General features: G+C 42.1%; 1 long non-coding RNA gene across 2 annotated transcripts; it reads left to right on the top strand.

Moving 5' to 3' along the window:
• Nucleotides 1-867: 867 nt before the first annotated feature.
• LOC136620486 (uncharacterized) lies at nucleotides 868-13,795 on the top strand. 2 transcript variants are annotated; one of them, XR_010791148.1, is made up of 4 exons: nucleotides 868-1,034; nucleotides 1,114-1,268; nucleotides 8,447-8,566; nucleotides 13,385-13,795. It is a non-coding gene; the product is annotated as an uncharacterized lncRNA (long non-coding RNA). The 2 variants fall into 2 exon arrangements; XR_010791149.1 differs by lacking the exon at nucleotides 8,447-8,566.
• The last annotated feature ends 513 nt before the right edge of the window (nucleotides 13,796-14,308 follow it).

Raw genomic sequence — 14,308 nt, 5'->3', positions numbered from 1 at the left:
TGCTTCTGGTACTCTATGTTATGTTTGGTTCTGGCATTATATATTATGCTATGTGCTTGGTTCTGGTGCTGTATTTATGTACTGAGGTTGGTTTGTGCTGTATTACATTATGAGCGAGGTTCTGGTGCTGTATTTCTGCTAGGAGCTTCGTTCTGATATTGTATATGTATTGAGGTTGGTTTGTGCTGTATATATGTACTGGGCTTGGTTCTGGTGTTGTATTTATGTTATGAGCTTGGTTCAGGTGCTGTATTTATGTTTTATTGGTTCTGGTACAATAATCATTCACGGAGCTGCTCTGGTCTGGCTTAGCTGCTATCTTACTGCTTTCTGCACAGTAGAATACAGGCAGACTGCCTATCTTTTATCTTATGATGGGGGCGCCCAGAAAATTCAGCGCAGCCGGCACTGGCCTTAGGATTTAAATGTGGTCCCGTTTATTATTGTAAAATCTAAATATAATACTATAAATATGTATCGGAAGTATTTTTTGTTACGTTTTTATTTTAGTTTGACTTTTGCGCTCCTGGAATGTATTTGACAACACGACTTATTGGCACTTTTTTTTTATTTAAACTCTCCTCAGTTGCCCTATTTTATTCCTATAAATGGCAAAAGCTCGGTTGTCCCTCTCCATCTGAAAAAGGCGAACACACAGGGATACTCCGTCATACGGGGAGACAGCTGAAGGGGTGTAATTTTACAGCACTCGCTGGCTTGTCAGGCCCATGATTGAGATAGACAGGAGGCACAAGAATGGCCTCGGACTCTAAGCGACATAGACAGGTGTGAGGCGAGGCTTGGGGGGTAGCTGGTAATACAAAAGGGAGGATGCAGGCCTTAAAGGGGCATAACCCAGGAGTCCGGCATAGAGCGAGCAGGGGGAAAGCTTCTCAGTGTAGTGCTAAATAAGACATGCAGGGAGATGGAGAGGGGTGAGGGGTTAGTGTTACTTCTACACTCTTCCAGTCTTCAGGTCACACATAGATAGCAAAAGCATAACCAGAATAAGATTGGAACATGGTTAAAAAAATGTAACACTAAATTTTCATTATTTTTTTTTTTTTTTAAGTTTAGCAATTTTTTTTAGATTTTTTTTTTCATTTTTTTCAGTTTTTATTAAATCCCAGCTAGATACACAATATGACAGGGCCTCGTAGTAGAGAAGAAATACCGGGTATGCTGCCATCCTACAGACATCAGTCTCTGAAAACTGGGCGACAAGCCGACGAGGAAGGAGATGCGGAGTGCTGGATGCCGCCGTACAGGTAATTACAGAACATGCGTTAGATGTAGTTTCTTCTATTTCTGGTAGTTTATAACATTTTTTAGATTTTTACTTGTGTCATTTATTTCTAGACTGTTGCATTGTTACATTGTATCAGGGCACTTTATATGGGAAGAGGATTTTTGTATAGGGATGCGCTAATGGATGAAAATGAAATTGGATGTGTCGGGAGATACAGTACTGCGTACCGGAATCCAGAGGGAAACTTGTAGATGACTAGGTCCTGGATAAGCTGCACTGCAGCGTGAGTTCCTGTAGATGGAAGAAATACAGAGTGCAGTGGGCCCCTGTGCAAGAAACATGCCCCCCCCCCCCACCCCCACCGCCCCATTCAGTAATAGTGCCTCCTCACTGCATTAAAATACTACTACGTCATAATGCCCCCTTTTGACTTGCTCAGTAATAATGCCCCCTTATGTCCCCACTCAGTTATAATGTCTCCTTATGTCCCCACTCAGTTATAATGTCTCCTTATGTTTCCACTCAGCCATAATGCCTCTTTATGCCCACATTTGTTCATAATGCCCCCTTATGCCCTCACTAAGTTATAATATCCACTTTTGCTCCCACTCAGTAATAATGGCCCATTAAGCCCCCACTTACTCATTGTGCTTCTTTATGCCCCCACTCAGTCATAACACCTCCTTATACCCCCACTTACTCATGATACCTCTGTATGTCTCCCACTCAGTAATAATGCCCCTTTATGCCCCCATTCAGTAATAATGTCTCCTCATACCCCCACTAAGTCATGTTGCCCTCTTATGTGCAGTAAAATAAAACATAGCGTATATTCACCTCTGTCGCTCCCTTCAGCCACCGCAGTCATTGCTGCTCCACTCCCCGATCACTTCTGGGAAGTGTGGAGCTGCTGATTGCTGTAGTCATTGCCTTCGGCTGGCCGCGGCGATCACGTACTCTGCGCTACCTAGAAATTAGCAGGGGAACAGACTGGCGCAGACTTAAGCGGCTGGGGAAGCAAAAGAGTTAAATATATGTTATTATTTATTTTATTCCACTCCCTCCTCCCACTTGGGAAATTAGGTCACCTGGCACTCTTCACCCTCTGGGCACCTGTGGCCTGGAAGGAATATCTGCTAGATTTTAAAATGAGCCATATTTAGTACTGCTGCGCCACTTTTTAGGCACAAAAATCAATATCATGAATAGTTGATCAGTGGTGGTCTGTCGCTCAGGATCTCCGCTGATCAGCTGATTGAAGTGACAGCGCTGCTCCACAGCGCCGTATTTTGTATAGTGGTTGTGCCTGGTAATACACCTTTTCCTGTTCACTTGAATGGGACGGAGCTGCTACCAGGCCACATGATGAATGAGCGTGACATCACTGGAACGCCACAACCTCTTCAATCAGGTGAGTGGCAGAGATCCCAAGCAGCGGACCTCAACCGATCAACTATTGATGACCCATGCTGAGGATAGGTTATCAATAGTTTAGTCCTGAAAAAACCCTTTAAATCTGTTCCAATGTATCAAAAATCTTGCTAAATCTTGTACGCCAGATTTCTGGCACACAAAGGGGCCATGTTTACTCAGACCAGCTTCTCACATGTCAGTCTAAGTAAACCCTGCGCCCATCCAGCACTGACAAATGTACTAAGAGGCAAAAGCCTCTTAATACATTTTGTTTCATCTGGTGGCACCTCTGATGGAAACCAACTCCAGGTAGGAGCTGGAATAGGTATTTAGTGAAAGAAATGGACTGTGCAGTCATGTCCCCTAAAGCTAGGTTCACCCACTTTTTGAAAAAGTGTCAGGGTGCAGTGTACAAGCCCCAAAATTAGCAGTTCTGGCACATGTGCCAAAACTGTGACAATTGAACACCAGAATCCTGGCATCCAGGGCTTCTTAAATAAGCTCCAAAGTCACAAATTCTGCCACTTGCGTTTTTTTAATTCGATTGTCAATGGGACTTTCTCATGTTAAAAACGCATCACAAGTTGGTGCTTTGCAATTTTTGTGCAATGCGTTTTTAACATTAGAAAGTTCCATTGACAAGCGCATTAAAAAAACGCAAGTGGGTAGGAGCCCTTAGTTGTGACTTTTGGCCTTTTTACTTTTTGCAAAGCAGGCGGCACTAGGCTAAAGAGGCACTGGCGTCACGGGCTTATCATATTTACTATCATTTTCGCTAGAAGCAAGTGTAAATTATAGCAGAAACCTATACCAGCTCCTAATTGGCATAGATTACAGTCTGGCGCCCAGAGGTGCTGTCAGATGTTTTGCACTCATGTTTACTGAAGATTTGCATGCAAAACACCAGTCAAAAGTCTTGTTCACATCAGAATCCAATCAGAACCTCCATCGCTGAATCCCATTAAAACACTGGATGAAATAGCAAAGCTTGCAGCGCTACTCCGTCCTGTCAAATCCGTAAGACGCCGGATAGCTAGATGGAAATCAAACTGACCCCATGATAGTCAATCGGGTCTGTTCGGTGCCATTTAGTTCCATCCTATAACATTCCGTTCGACCTGTGGGTTCTGTTTCCCTGCTCCCGTAACGAAGCAGGACTTCGGAACCCTTTAGCGCTGGTGTGAATGAGCCCTTAGTAAATATACCCGCTGTACCAGTAAAGATACTGCATTGCTGTAGCTCAGAGCAACCAATCATATTGCAGCCATAGACAATCAGCAAAAACTAAGACTCCCCATTAGGTGATCGTCATCCTCACCTTTTCTATGGGGTCATGGAAAGATCAAGTTCAACCTGAATGTTACTAAGTTCTTCTCTATACGGACCCCATTTCTTCCCCCCCATAAAGATTTCAGTCATGGAGTCCGGTCATTTGACATGTTTTAGAAAATGAAAGCTGAAATATGATTGGTTGTAGTAAAGTCTTCCCCTTCTGTTTTAATCCAGCACCTCAGTGTCAATGTGCTGCTGCACAGCACTGTGCATATAGGGCCTTATTAAAAGGACCAATGAGTCCTGTTCACATGGGATGTAGTCCATGGGCACGAATAGCTGAGGATCCCAGCTGACGTCATCCTTTGCTCACGCATGCGCCGCCGGGGCATGCAGAGGCATCAGCAGCAGTGCCACAAGTTCAGGCACCATCATGACCTGACAATGCCTTCGCCTTCCCCAGCGCATGCGCAAGTGATTGATGAAGTCAGCCAGGACACGCAGCTACTCCTGCACCACATCCAAGGAAAGGCACAGAATGTACGGAGAGCACAGGACCATGTGATCGCTGCAGCCAATCAAAATGCAGGGGAACAGCAGAGGAGCATGAATACGCTGTGTCATTAAGCAAACTTTGTCACCATATTTTTACCCCCCTCTTTAAGGGCAGCATAAGGCAGAGACAGCCCCACCGATTACAGTGACATGTCTGCTGTGTGGATCTATGCAGTAGTTGTGGAGAAACCTGCCTTTTATCAATACCTCATGACCTGAAGGTTGCAGGTTCAATCCCCGTATGGCTCAGGTAGCCGGCTCAAGGTTGACTCATCATTCCAAGGTCAAAAAACTGAGCACCCAGCCTGCTGGGGGTAATAAATGAATGACTTGAAAGCAATGCAGAATAAGTTGGCGCTATACAAATAACAAGATTTATTTTATTTATTACAGCAGTAAAGGTGACAGGTTCCCTTTAATACACATGTTTGAGAATTGTGTATGTTATTGCAGTATATAGCGGGAGATGAGGGTCTAGCAAAGACCCCCGGCGTCACTTATCTCCAGGAAGATGGTACAGAAAAAATACATCCGTTTAGTTTCTTCCTTTTTGCTTGAAGGCAATTTTCCAGCATGCTGTTAAGTGCTTCTCAACAGCCAAAAGCGCTCACTATCTCCCTCTACAGGCTCTGCTTCTCATAACAGCCCAGTGACTTCTAATAATGCTCCTTCTGTTCCACAGTTAGAGACAGTTTATGATCACCCACACGTCTGTTCCTTCATATTATGTGTTGTGTATGTTATTTCATACCGGTTGATGCGTGACAACATGAAGCAGAGCAGGAATTTCGCCAAGAGGGTTTGCCTTGACAAAGACGCTCTTCTCTTTGAGATAACATGCTTCTTTATATGCCCATATGACATTACATAGCTATGGAATGTAAGGAAGTGTGTGGTTTCAACGAGAGCTGCTGCAGATGTGGCCCCTCCGGACGTATCTAACACGTGTCGGCAAACCGCCCCTATTATACGCCTCCGTCTTTGTCCAGAAACACATTCTCAAGGTCATGTTGGCTAATATGGTAGCGCAAATGTACATCTCCAGCAATGCCAAGCAGCCCATGGGTTTTCAATAGGGGTTCTATAAGAACTTTGATGCAGAATGCACATTAAATTTGGGGCGAAATCTATATCAAAAAGTGTCATTAATTTGAATGAGAATTTTTTTTTCAAATTTGCGGCAGAAAAAAAAAAGAAGTGACACACCGCTGAAAACAAAAACTTTATTGATACTGTCCCTTTAAGAGACTATTGATCAGTTACTTTGGTTGTTCTTCAGGCGTCGTCACACAACTTTCCTGAAACTTTAACGTCAAAGTTGCCTGATTGTTAAGCAGCGCCAATGTTTAGGACCATCAGAAGGCTTGGTGACCACCGTGGTGCGAGCAGTAATGGCGAGTACTTTGGATTTTACCCAGCTTCCCCAGTAACAGAGTTCTTTCCATACTGAAGGTATCTGGTGTTTCACAGCCTCGTTGTCGCAGGTTCTGCTGATCTGTGCAGGTATAAAGTGTCCTAATGATTATTCCGACGTCGGACATGATCCGCAGAGCCCGCAGCCCTCCCTGGCATAGGAAATAGTTGGTGTGTCAGTGTGGACGTAGTTAAAGGTCAGCCGGCCAGCTGTCCTCTCTGCTGCTCTGCTCTAATATCCAAACATGATCCCCTTAGTTCTACTTGGAATGTGCGGCCTAAGAAGTGCGCTGCTCATTAATGGCGCCTGCAGAAGGTCACTTCACACATTGCAGAAGATCTGCAGAAGTAGCGCTGTCAGTCACACCTGTGCTGAAGTCATTCCACCAGCAGATACAAGACCTTCAGTCGTCTCCTTATAGACAGTCCTGCTCAGCCTCTTGTTAGTTGTGTCTGCTTCTGGGAAAGCTGGGTGACCACCAATATAAGTGCTATGAAGTTCCCATGAGGTTATAATCTAATCTATCTTTGTATCTATCTATCTATCTATCTATCTATCTATCTCATATCTATCTATCTATCTATCTATCTATCTATCTATCTCATATCTATCTATCTCACATCTATCTATCTATCTATCTATCTATCTATCTATCTGTCTCATATTTATCTATCTATCTCTCTCCTATCTATCTATCTATCTCCTATCTATTTATCTATCAATCTCATATCTATCTATCTATCTCCTATCTATCTATCTCATATCTATCTATCTATCTATCCATCCCATATCTATCTATCTATCTATCTATCTATCTATCTATCTCATATCTATCTATCTATCTCATATCTATCTATCTGTCTCATATCTATCTATCTATCTATCTATCTCATATCTATCTATCTATCTATCTATCTCATATCTATCTATCTCATATCTATCTATCCCATATCTATCTATCTATCTATCTCATATCTATCTATCTATCTATCTCATATCTATCTATCTATCTATCTATCTATCTCATATCTATCTATCTCATAGCTATCTATCAATCTTTGTATCTATCTATCTCATATCTATCTACCTATCCCATATCTATCTGTCTATCTATCCATCTATATATCATCTATCTATCTATCTCCTATCTATCTATCTATCTATCTATCCCATATCTATCTCATATCTATCTATCTATCTCATATCTACCTGTCTCATATCTATCTCCTATCTATCTATCTATCTATCTATCTATCTATCTATCTATCTCATATCTATCTATCTCATAGCTATCTATCTATCAATCTTTGTATCTATCTATCTCATATCTATCTATCTCATATCTATCTATCTATCTATCTATCCCATATCTATCTGTCTATCTATCCATCTATATATCATCTATCTATCTATCTATCTATCTATCTACCCCATATCTATCTATCTCATATCTATCTATCTCATATCTACCTGTCTCATATCTATCTCCTATCTATCTATCTATCTCATATCTACCTGTCTCATATCTATCTCCTATCTATCTATCTATCTCATATCTACCTGTCTCATATCTATCTATCTATCTATCTATCTATCTATCTATCTCATATCTATCTATCTATCTCATATCTATCTATTTATCTATCTCATATCTATCTATCTATCATATCTATCTCATATCTATCTATCTATCTCCTATCTATCTATCTATCCATCTATCTATCTCATACCCAGGAAGCTGTACCGGCATTAGTATTAGTGTTGTCTAGCTTTGTCAGTGGGCTCAGTGCCCTCTGCTTCTCCCCTATATGGGCATATGGGGACTTTACATAGAGGGCTCTCTCCTGGCACCAGTGTGAGCAGTGCCTTAGTGATTGACAGGAGTACGTCCGGGGCATGCAGCGGCTGTTCTCCTGCTGGTCCCTCCTATAGTTGTCAGTAGGTGACTGCGGTACGTGTGCTGGACCTGTCAGTACCAACGTCTATGATCAGGAATATATGAGACAAGCACTGCATGACGAAGGCAGAGAAGTTCATGATCACACATTATCATATATGTATATTTGTAAATAGTGTGGAAACAAACATATACAGTACGTAGTAATAAACACACAAGTATATATACAAACATATACAGTACGTAGTAATAAACACACAAGTATATATACAAACATATACAGACACAACACAACAAGCACATACAGTGCTGTGCAAAAGTTATAGGCCGGCTGCACACGAAGGGGGCAGACTTCATAGTAGAATCCGACCCTGTGCCCAGCCGGCATCCACACGTACCTGTATGTCTCTGTGTTGCATATGGTCCGTACGGCTCGCCGTCAGACATGCACAGTACCGTTTTTTTGTTTTTTAAATCCTATCTTTATGGTGCCGTCGCCAGGCGATGATGCTGGTACTCGCAACCCTTCTGCAATGTCAATTGGGGAAGGGCAGTGGGTTGGACGGCTTCCATTGGAATCCGTGCAAAAATGCTACGATTTTTCTTATGTGAGCGAAAATCGCAATTGATTTCCGTTCATGTGCAGGAAGAAGCTATGAATAGCATTTGCTGCGGATCCACAGTGTGCCCACCAGCAGCGGATTTCTCAATACAAATCCATTCGTAAGGCCGCCAGCCTTAGGCGGGTGTGGAAAAATGCTGCAAAGTAAGAATGTTTTCAATATAGAAGTGTTGGTAGTTTATTTTGGTCAATTAACAAAGTGACTGAACAAAAGAGAAATGTAAATGTCACCAATATTCGGCGTGGCTGTCATTTGCCTTCACAACAGCATCAATTCTTCTTGGTACACTTGCACACGGTTTTTGAAGGAACTTGGCAGGGAGGTTGTTCCAGACATCTTGGAGAACTAAGCACATATCTTTTGTGGATGTCAGCTTGCTCAAATCCTTCTATCTCTTTATGTAATCCTATTGAGTTCCCCTGGGATCCAGGTTCACCATAAGTTCCCCAAGACACTGCAAAGGATTCGGAAGTATTCAGCATCCAAGAAATATGTAACTGTATCCAGTTTATTCAGAATAGACAAACCAGAAATAGTGCAATGCGTTTCTAAGCACTTCCAGAGCCTCCTCTCCCAAGCACTGGTGATTCACAGTGTGGTGCTGACCATTACACATATACGTGAGAGTTATTTCACTGATGGCTACCAGTTATCTTCATTCGGATCAATGGGTTGCTGAGATGCCCGATCTTCTGATACCAGGGTAGCCCATAGTTGGGGGAACCCTACTTTTGCCTCCTGCTTGTTGTCATATGCTTCACTGCTGCCTGCTGACATTCATTATTGTACGGCTCTCTACTATGCTTCCCTGCTGCCTGCAGACACTCATTATTGTACCGCTCTCCACCATGCTTTACTGCTGACTGCAGAAACTCATTATTGTACGGCTCTTACCCATGCTTCACTGCTGCCTGCAGACACTCATTATTGTACCGCTCTCCACCATGCTTCACTGCTGCCTGCAGACACTCATTATTGTACTGCTCTCCATCATGCTTCTCTGCTGCCTGCAGACACTCACTATTGTGCCGCTCTCCACCATGCTTCACTGCTGGCTGCAGACACTCATTATTGTACTGCTCTACACCATGCTTCACTGCTGCCTGCAGACACTCATTATTGTACTGCTTTCCACCATGCTTCACTGCTGCCTGCAGACACTCATTATTGTGCTGCTCTCCACCATGCCTTACTGCTGTCTGCAGAAACTCATTATTGTACCGCTATTACCCATTCTTCACTGCTGCCTGCAGACACTCATTATTGTACCGCTCTCTACTATGCTTTCCTGCTGCCTGCAGAAACTCAATATTGTACCGCTCTTACCCATGCTTCAATGCTGCCTGCAGACACTCATTATTGTACCACTCTCCACCATGCTTTACTGCAGTCTGCAGAAACTCATTATTGTACCGCTCTTCACCATGCTTCACTGCTGCCTGCAGACACTCATTATTGTACCGCTCTCCACCATGGCTTACTGCTGTCTGCAGAAACTCATTATTGTACCGCTCTTACCCATTCTTCACTGCTGCCTGCAGACACTCATTGTTGTACTGCTCTCTACTATGCTTTCCTTCTGCCTGCAGAAACTCATTATTGTACAGCTCTTACCCATGCTTCATTGCTGGCTGCAGACACTCATTATTGTACCACTCTCCACCATGCTTTACTGCAGTCTGCAGAAACTCATTATTCTACCGCTCTTACCCATGCTTCACTGCTGCCTGCAGACACTGATTATTGTGCTGCTCTCCACCATGCTTTACTGTTGCCTGCAGAAACTCATTATTGTACCGCTCTTACCCATGCTTCACTGCTGCCTGCAGACACTCATTATTGTACCGCTCTCTACTATGCTTTCCTGCTGCCTGCAGAAGCTCATTATTGTACAGCTCTTACCCATGCTTCATTGCTGGCTGCAGACACTCATTATTGTACCACTCTCCACCATGCTTTACTGCAGTCTGCAGAAACTCATTATTCTACCGCTCTTACCCATGCTTCACTGCTGCCTGCAGACACTGATTATTGTGCTGCTCTCCACCATGCTTTATTGTTGCCTGCAGAAACTCATTATTGTACCGCTCTTACCCATGCTTCACTGCTGCCTGCAGACACTCATTATTGTACCGCTCTCCACTATGCTTCACTGTTCCCTGCAGACACAATATTGTACCGCTCTCCACCATGCTTCACTGCTGCCTGCAGACACTCATTATTGTACTGATCTCCAACATGCTTTACTGTTGCCTGCAGAAACTCATTATTGTACTGCTCTCCCCCATGCTTCACTGCTGCCCGCAGACACTCATTTTTGTACCGCTCTTACCCATGCTTCACTGCTGCCTGCAGACACTCATTATTGTACCGCTCTTACCCATGCTTCACTGCTGCCTGCAGACACTCATTATTGTATCGCTCTCCACCATGCTTCACTGCTGCCTGCAGACACTCATTATTGTACCGCTCTCCACCATACTTCACTGCTGACTGCAGACACTCATTATTGTACCGCTCTCCACCATGCTTCACTGCTGCCTGCAGACACTCATTATTCTACCGCTCTCCACCATGCTTCACTGCTGCCTGCAGACACTCTTTATTGTACCGCTCTCCACCATACTTCACTGCTGACTGCAGACACTCATTATTGTACCGCTCTCCACCATGCTTCACTGCTGCCTGCAGACACTCATTATTGTACCGCTCTCCACCATGCTTCACTGCTGCCTGCAGACACTCATTATTGTACCGCTCTTCACCATGCTTCACTGCTGCCTGCAGACACTCATTATTGTAACGCTCTCCACCGTACTTCACTGCTGACTGCAGACACTCATTATTGTACCGCTCTTCACCATGCTTCACTGCTGCCTGCAGACACTCATTATTGTACCACTCTTCACCATGCTTCACTGCTGCCTGCAGACAATCAATATTGTATCGCTCTCCACCATGCTTCACTGCTGCCCACAGACACTCATTATACCGCTCTCCAGCCTTTCAGTGAACAAACTGCCTTCTGTTACAGCCAAATATTTAATTTTCTTTCATCAGTCCAGAACTACTGCTGCCATTTTTCTGCACCTCAGTTCCTATGTTTTCATGCACAGTTAAGTTGCTTGACCTTCTTTCTACATTGAAGGTTTGACTTTTTGGCCACCACAACACTTCCATGAAAACCACTTCTGCTTTCTGCCAGTTCGGAGCTGATAGTACTGCTGGACAAGGGAAGTAAACATGATGTGTCTTTCATCTGCTGAACTAAGGTTCCTTGGCCGACCACTGCATCTACAGTCCTCAGCGTTTCCTGTTTCTTTGCACTTCTTCAAAAGAGGTTGAGCAGCACATCTTGTAGCCCCAGTCTTCTAAGAAATCTTTGCCTGGGAGAGACCTCGCTGATGCAGTATAACTACCTTGTGTCTTGTTGTTGTGCTCAGTCTTGCTATGGTGTAAGACCTGTGACATGAAACTGTCTTCCACAACCTCACCTTTGTAACAGAGTTTGGCTGTTCCTCACCCAGTTTTAAGCCTCCTACACAGCTAAAGGATAATGTATTTAAATCTACATATGAAAATAATCATTTTTGGTATGATTGGTTAATCATACACCTGACTATAATCCTAAAAAATAAATCACTTTCTGCAACAATACCTAGAAGAAATGATGCTGTTTTGTTTATTCACAAAAATAAACTATTAACACTTCTATTTTTCAAAACATTCTAAATTTGCAGCGCTTTTTATCTCATATCTATCTATCTCATATCTATCTATCTCATATCTATCTATCTCTAGCTATCTATCTCGCATATCTATCTCTCATATCTATCTATCTATCTCCCTCATATCTATCTATCTATCTATCTATCTATCTATCTATCTATCTATCTATCTAATATCTGTCTCATATATATCTCTCTCTCTATCTATCTATCTCTTCTATCTATCTATCTATCTATCTATCTAATATCTACCTCATATCTATCTATCTCTCTCATATCTATCTATCTATCTATCCCATATCTATCTCATATCTATCTATCTAATATCTGTCTCATATCTCTCTCTCTATCTATCTATCTCTCATATCTATCTATCTATCTAATATCTGTCTCATATATATATCTCTCTCTATCTATCTATCTCTCATATCTATCTCCTATCTATCTATCTATCTCTCATATCTATCTATCTATCTATCTATCTAATATCTACCTCATATCTATCTATCTATCCCATATCTATCTATCTATCTATCTATCTATCTATCTATCTATCTATCTATCTATCTATCTATCCCATATCTATCTCATATCTATCTATCTATCTCATATCTATCTATCTATCTCATATCTATCTACCTATCCATCTCTCTCTCTCTCTCATATCTATCTCTCTCTCTCTCTATCTATCTCTCATATCTATCTATCTATCTATCTATCTAATATCTACCTCATATCTATCTCATATCTATCTATCTATCTCATATCTATCTATCTCATATCTATCTATCTATCTATCTATCTATCTATCTATCTATCTATCTAATATCTACCTCATATCTATCTATCTATCTATCTATCTATCTATCTATCTATCTATCTATCTATCTATCTATCTCATATCTATCTATCTATCTATCTATCTATCTATCCATCTCTCTCTCTCTCTCATACCTATCTCTCATATCTATCTGTTGTATCTACCTCCACTAGTACAAATGGACATGTGATATCTCAGCACCCCAGCAGTGCTGTCAGGTCACCTTGCACCATGTTCTACAACGTCATTCACATGAGATTCCGGATGGTTTATTATTTATGACTTTGTAGTTGAGTATTTTGTTTGACCCTCCAGGAATCACTGCTGTTCTCATTCCTTGTATTCTGTTTGCTCATCTCATACACATGACATCATATAACATTTAAAATAACTGTGTTTCTTGTATTTGGCAGGACGGTCACCTATGTGGAATAATCTATAGAAGATACCGTGCTCTCCTCACGTGTGGCCTACAGGCTGCTATGGCTGGTCAAACGGAACCAAGTCCGAATTCCCTGGAGGTTTGGTCCCCTTCAACCAGCTATGGCAGTGCTGAACTCTCCAGCCCCGGACGAAGGTGCTACCACCAAAGTCCATGATACCGGATTTATTACCCAATGTTATAATTGTGTTGAATTAGCTTTTTTTGTATATCTGCAACTTTAGATTTTTCATGTAACAATGCCATATTGTATTTGTAGGACATTTGCATTGAATTTGTTATCATGTATAGTTTTGTACTGTATTTCCTTTTTTTTTTTTTTTTTGAATGACCAACAAAACAATTAATCTTTCTATATTATGTAATAAACACATACAAAGGCCTCGTGGTGATTAATTTTGGTGCTTGTGGAAGGAACAGGATATGGATCCCCAACACACAGCAGGACTACAAGATCCCGGACACATTCACATGTCCCACGTCCGATGTTGGGTACCTGATCCTGTGCAGTGAATGTCCTGTTTGGGCCTTTATGTTGGTGAAACAGGACAAAAACTGAAAGCGAGGATGAGATCTCATCGCCACACAATGAAAGACAGAATTACCTGTTGAGGAACACTTTCTAGTCACAGAAACAACATAGAACACATGAAAGTTACTATACTTAAGCGCAATTTCAAATCACAAAGTCATAGAAGAATTTGGGAGTACAAATTTATAAGCACCTTTGACACTTTCAACAGATGGTTAAATTCTTCAAGGGGATTCATGTGTGACTGGGAAGTATGAGACATCTATAGCACAGATAACACTGGTGACTTGGTGACCCCCTAACACTAATTTAGAAACCACAAAACCTCCACATATTTATCAGTGGACTATTTAAGTATTTATT

This window comes from Eleutherodactylus coqui, chromosome 1 (genome assembly GCF_035609145.1).
Source record: "Eleutherodactylus coqui strain aEleCoq1 chromosome 1, aEleCoq1.hap1, whole genome shotgun sequence".
Lineage (NCBI taxonomy): Eukaryota > Metazoa > Chordata > Amphibia > Anura > Eleutherodactylidae > Eleutherodactylus > Eleutherodactylus coqui.
The sequence above is the reverse complement of the archived record's forward strand: the minus strand, read 5'-3'. Positions and strand labels throughout refer to the sequence as shown.